We start from the raw sequence: 6,298 nt of genomic DNA, 5'->3' as shown, positions 1-6,298 counted from the left end.
TACCATCTGGTCCAGGTGATTTGCTACTCTTTAGTTTGTCAATCTGGCCTACTACATCTTCCAGGTTCACAGTGATTTCGTACAGTTCATCTGACTTATCACCCTTGAAAACCATCTCCGGAACTGGTATCTCCCCAACATCCTCATTAGTAAACACGGAAGCAAAGAATGTATTTAGTCTTTCTGCACTGGCCTTATCTTCCCTAAGAGCCCCTTTAACCCCTCCGTCATCTAACAGTCCAACTGACTCCCTCACAGGTTTCTTGCTTCGAATATATTTAAAAATGTTTTTATTATGAGTTTTTGCCTCTACAGCTAACTTCAGTTCAAATTCTCTCTTCGCCTGTCTTATCAATTTTGTACACTTAACTTGACAATGCTTATGCTTTATCCTATTTTCTTCAGATGGATCCTTTTTCCAATTTTTGAAGGATGTTTTTTTGGCTAAAATAGCCTCTTTCACCTCACCTTTTAACCATGACGGTAATCATTTTGCCTTCCTTCCACCATTCTTAATGCGTGGAATACATATGGACTGCACCTCTAGGATTGTATTTTTAAACAATGTCCAAGCCTGTTGAACACTTTTAACCTTTGCAGCTTTTCCTTTCAGTTTTTTTCTAACTATTTTCCTCATTTTATCAAAGTTTCCCTTTTGAAAGTTTAGTGTTAGAGCTGTAGATTTACTTATTGTCCCCCTTCCAGTTATTAGTTTAAATTTGATCATGGTATGATCACTGTTGCCAAGTGGCCGCACCACCGTTACCTCTCTCACCAAATCCTTTGTTCCATTAAGAATTAAATCTAAAATAGCTCCCTCTCTTGTTGGTTGCTGAACCAATTGCTCCATGAAGCAGCAATTTATTTCATCCAGGAACCTTATGTCTCTAGCAAGTCCTGATGTTACATTTACCCAGTCAATATTGGGGTAATTGAAATCTCCCTTTATTACTGCAGTGACAGCTTCTCTGACTTTTCTTAGCATTTCATCATCTGTCTGACCATTTTGGATAGGTGGACGGTAGTATTTATTTATTTATTTATTTATTTAAAGTCTCTTCTATACCGATGTCCGTTCGCACATCGCATCGGTTCACAATAAAACAAGAACTTTTAGGCAGAGCCCTTACATAAAACAGGATATATACAGATATATTATAGGGAGGATCCCTTACATATGACCAGGGGGAAACAAAAACGGGGAGAGGGACCAGGGTAGGAGGTTGTATACTCCTATCACTATGCTCTTACCCAACACACATGGGATTTCTACCCATATAGATTCTACTGAGCATTTAGTCTCTTATATGATCTTGTTTTGTTATCTGACTTTCTGACTACCTATTTAAAACAAAACACAAGGAAACACTAAATAATATTCCCCAATAGTTTACTTCTCACCAATACTTTTAAGTTTTAAAAATGTCTCCAATCAGTACTTACTGATTCTTTCCAGCCTCCAGCAAGGTGATCCTCTCCTCGCAGTGTAGTTACATTTAAAACAAAGTTTATACAAGTCCCTGGCAGGAAATTCCATAAACCTTTATTAAGGCGGATTTGGGTAAATCCAATGCTTATCACTGGTATAAGCAGCATGAAATCTATAAACCTGTTGATGTCTTGCCAGGTACCTGTGACCTGGATTGACCACTGTTGTAAACAGGATATTGGGCTTTTATAGACTTCTGGCATTGGCACACAGACATTTAATGTATGTTTTTTGTTTGTATTTACAACCTTCTAGCAGCTGATCTTTTAAATCAGTCTTTTCTTTTCTTTTCCCTTTATTAGAACCTCTCGACTGAAATGCTATAACTTCCCTGCTTTGTTCGCATCTTTAAGCCACGTGCTGCAGAGTAGCAGTCAACATTCCCCCATGTTAAAAAGCTGCTCTGCCTCCTTTTTAAATGTTAGCGCCAGCAGCCAGCTTTCACATTTTATAATGTGGGGCCCATCCTTTCAGACTGTGTTCCCCCAGCCCCAAAATGTTCCCCAGTTCCTAACAAATCTAAAACCCTCTTCCCTGCACCATCGTCTCACCCATGCATGGAGACTCCGGAGCTCTGCCTGCCTCTGGGGTCCCGCGCTTGGAACAGGTAGCATTCCCCAAAAAATACTACCTGGAGGTTTTGGATTTCAACTTTCTACCTGGAATTCTAAATTTGGCTTCCAGCGCCTGCCTCCTACATCTTCCTATGTCATTAGTATGCACATGTGCTACAAGAGCCGGCTCCTCCCCAGCAGTCTGTGAAATCCTATCTGGATGACACATGAGGTCTACCACCTTTGCAGCAGGCGGGCAAGTGACCAAGCGACCCTTGTGTCCACCAGCCACTCAGCTATCTACATTCCTAATAATTGTATCTCCAATTATGATGGCAGTCCTAACCCTCATGGACAAATAGCCTGGAGACACATCCTCACAGCAAGAAGATAAGGCACTACCTGCACAGGATGACCTTCTGCCACACCACGATCATGATCTCCTTCCAGGTGGCTTTCCTTCTCTAAAAAAGAACAGGGGTTCTAGATTGGAGTTGGAATTGTTCTACTGTGTCCCTGAAGGTCTCCTCTACATACCTCTTTGTCTGCCTCAGGTCCTACAGGTCTGCCCTCCAGAGATTGCACACAGAACCTGGAGCTTTTTGCACCAAATGCATACATACAAGCTCTCACCAACAGGAAATCATACATTTGGCACTCGGTGCAAAAGACTAGATTGTCCCCATCTCACTGCATCTTACCTTATTAAGACTTTTTTGTTTAAGGAATGGGTATTTTTAAAAGAAGGGGTTTAAAATTTAATTATTAAGAATCTTATCCTAGTTTATGAGTGATCAGTAATAGAACCAAAATTAGTCAGTTACTAAAAAGGTTATTTGCACATTGCTGCAAATCACTAACTGATTCTTTCTTATTTTGAAGATTTCCCTCTGAATGGGATCAAATCTTCTGGCGCTAACCTTTAAAAAGGAGATAGAGCAGCTTTTAAACTAGAACAAAGGGGAAAGCTCACAGTTGCCCAGCAGCACGTGGTTCAGAGGGAGGTATCTTCAAAGGCTACTAATGAAGCAAGAGAGTTAAAGAATCCCAACAGAGAAGTTCCAATAAAAGCAAAACTAGTCCAAGTGCCTATAAGTAATGAATCACCTGAGCTAAAAGGTTCCAAATTATCCCTCTCAAATGAAAGGCAGGCTAATAACACAAACAAAAAACACACTTTTAAATGTCTGGTCTGCATGCTAATCCCAGAAGTCTAAGAAGTAAGATGGGAGAGTTAGTGTATAGCAGTGAATGATTGCCATCTTGGAGACATGGTAGAGGAGCAACTTGATGGAGAGGGGGTGGTGTTTTATGTCCAGGATGGCATAGACTCCAACAGGATAAAGATCCCACAAGAGACTATCGGGCCAATCCTGTATCGTGCGGTAGGAAGAGCTGCGTTAGTGCCTACGGCACCCGCGGTTACCGCCCGCACAGAGCAGCTCATCTACCGCGCGATCCTGAAGCCTAATTATATGTAAATGTAAGCCGCGTCCGAAAAGCCTTAGTCCCGCGCAACCCAGGATACTGGATAGAGCGCCTATACAGGATCCTGGGTGCGCGGGCCTAAGGCTTCACGCCACGCTGGTATCTGTCATTTCAAATGTCATTTGAAATGACAGATACCAGGAAGCAACGGCGGCGACAGCGCAGAAGCAACGGCGAAAGGACTTGTCAGTGTCCCCCCTCCTCTCGGAGCAGGGCGCGAAAAGCCGCCTTGCTCCGGGAGAAGGAGGGACACTGACAGCGACGAAGCTTACCCCCAGCCCGGACACCGGCGAAGCCAGAAGACAGCGGCGGAGAAACGGCGAAACGACTGTCAGTGTCCCCCCTCCTCTCGGAGCAGGGCGCGAAAAGCTGCCTTGCTCCGGGAGGAAGGGGGACACTGACAGCGACGAAGCTTTCCCCCAGCCCGGACACCGGCGAAGCCAGAAGACAGCGGCGGAGAAACGGCGAAACGACTGTCAGTGTCCCCCCTCCTCCCGGAGCAGGGCGCGAAAAGCCGCCTTGCTCCGGGAGGAGGGGGGACACTGACAGCGGCAAAACTTTCCCCCAGCCCGGACACCGGCAAAACTTACAATTTTGCAGCCATGAGCCACGAGCAGGAACGCGAAGATCTGGCTCCGATAGCTCCTCCCGACAAGATGGCCGCCTGCACGGGGAAAGAGTACAATTGGCCGCTCAAGACGTGATGTCGTGACGTCACGTCTTCAGCGGCCAATTGCACGCTTTCCCCGTGCAGGCGGCCATCTTGTCGGGAGGAGCTAAGGCAGGCCAGATCGTGTTCGTGCTCGTGGCTGCAAAAAAGTAAGTTTTTTGCCGGTGTCCGGGCTGGGGGAAAGTTTTGCCGCTGTCAGTGTCCCCCCTCCTCCCGGAGCAAGGTGGCTTTTCGCGCCCTGCTCCGAGAGGAGGGGGGACACTGACAGTCGTTTCGCCGTTTCTCCGCCGCTATCTTCTGGCTTCGCCGGTGTCCGGGCTGGGGGAAAGCTTCGCCGCTGTCAGTGTCCCCCCTCCTCCCGGAGCAAGGCGGCTTTTCGCGCCCTGCTCCGGGAGGGGGGAGAAGAGACAAGCGGCGAAACAACTTACTTGCACGGGGGAAAGCGGTCTCCGTGGCAGCCCCAGTCCTCTCCCCTCCTCCCGAAGCCAAAAAAAAAAAAAAAGCTTTTTTTTTTTGGCTTCGGGAGCAGGGGAGAGGACTGGGGCTGCCACGGAGACCGGCACCCATGATCGCGGCCGGGGCAGGTGAGCGGGGGCTGGGGGAAAGCTTGCCACCTACCCTGACCCCTGCCTCTACCGCCTGGGTCAGGGTAGGCGGTAAGTTTGCAGGTTAAACGCGCGACAAAGCGGCAGGGAAAGGTAGCGTTAGTCGGGGCGCGGGTTACGGGATGCTAGGGGAATAGCTAATTCGCTCGTTTGCATGCAATATCGCGCTAATTCGCTCGTTTGCATGCAATATACATGCCGCGGGCGGAAGGGGTTACCCGGGGAATTTAGGACGCGGTAGGAGTAGGTTAAAGGGGATTCGGGATCGCAGGAAGGGCTAACGCGGCCGGAACGTGAGTTAAAAGCGGCTTAGGAGCAGGGTAAATGCAGCCGCACTTTACAGGATTGGCCCGTATATGATTAACAGATGCACTATCGGTAGAAATCCTATGTGTGTTGGGGAAGAGTATAGTGATAGGAGTATACTACCGCCCACCTGGCCAAATGATGAGACAGATGATGAAATGTTAAGATAAATTAGGGAAGCTAACCAAATTGATAGTGCATTAATAATGGGACATTTAAATTACCACTACTGAAGAACACGTTGTATGAACAATATTTCTAAAGATTAGCGTGTGTTCTTTTATAACAATAATTCATTTACTGCATTATTATGGACCATCATACCACCCGTGACATGCATGCATTTAATGCCTGTATTTTCAGTCACATTGGGTCACCTTTAATCATCGGTCCTGTAAAATTTAAATGCAAGCATTCATTTGTACTTTTTTATATATTATTTTTTTGCTTTTTTTATAATTAGTATGTGGAAAGGGTTAGATTCTCATCCAAGTCCTGCTCAGATACCTCTGCTGGCATGTGTGAACAATACGCTTCGCTGCTGACAATTGAGTCCTGCTTAGATATTTCTATAAGCGTTTCAAAAACAATGCACTTGCCTCCTTGTTTTTCAAAGATCAGCGCTGCCGCGCTGTTTGTCGAGGTCCTATTTCGCCGCACGGGTACCTCCCGTTCATTGTATGCTAGTGCCGCGGTGCTGCCGCACAGATCGGGGCTGAGCGCCGTTGCACTGAGTCACCGAAGTCCGACGTATATTTCGCAGTGGTTGCTGCTTCAGGGACTGAAATAATACTTTTGAGAAATGCGTTTTAAATTCCACATCTGTGATATTTCCAAGCTTCACGCCATGTCCTTATTCTGGCGTGAAGCTCGGAAATATCACAGATGTGGAATTTAAAACGCATTTCTCAAAAGTATTATTTCAGTCCCTGGAGCAGCAACCACTGCGAAACGTACGTCGGACTTCGGTGACTCAGTGCAACGGCGCTCAGCCCCGATCTGTGCGGCAGCACCGCGGCACTAGCATACAACGAACGGGAGGTACCCGTGCGGCGAAATAGGACCTCGACAAACAGCGCGGCAGCGCTGATCTTTGAAAAACAAGGAGGCAAGTGCATTGTTTTTGAAACGCTTATAGAAATATCTAAACAGGACTCAATTGTCAGCAGCGAAGCATATTGTTCAC

The sequence above is a fragment of the Rhinatrema bivittatum genome, chromosome 5, assembly GCF_901001135.1.
Source record: "Rhinatrema bivittatum chromosome 5, aRhiBiv1.1, whole genome shotgun sequence".
NCBI lineage: Eukaryota > Metazoa > Chordata > Amphibia > Gymnophiona > Rhinatrematidae > Rhinatrema > Rhinatrema bivittatum.
The sequence above is the reverse complement of the archived record's forward strand: the minus strand, read 5'-3'. Positions refer to the sequence as shown.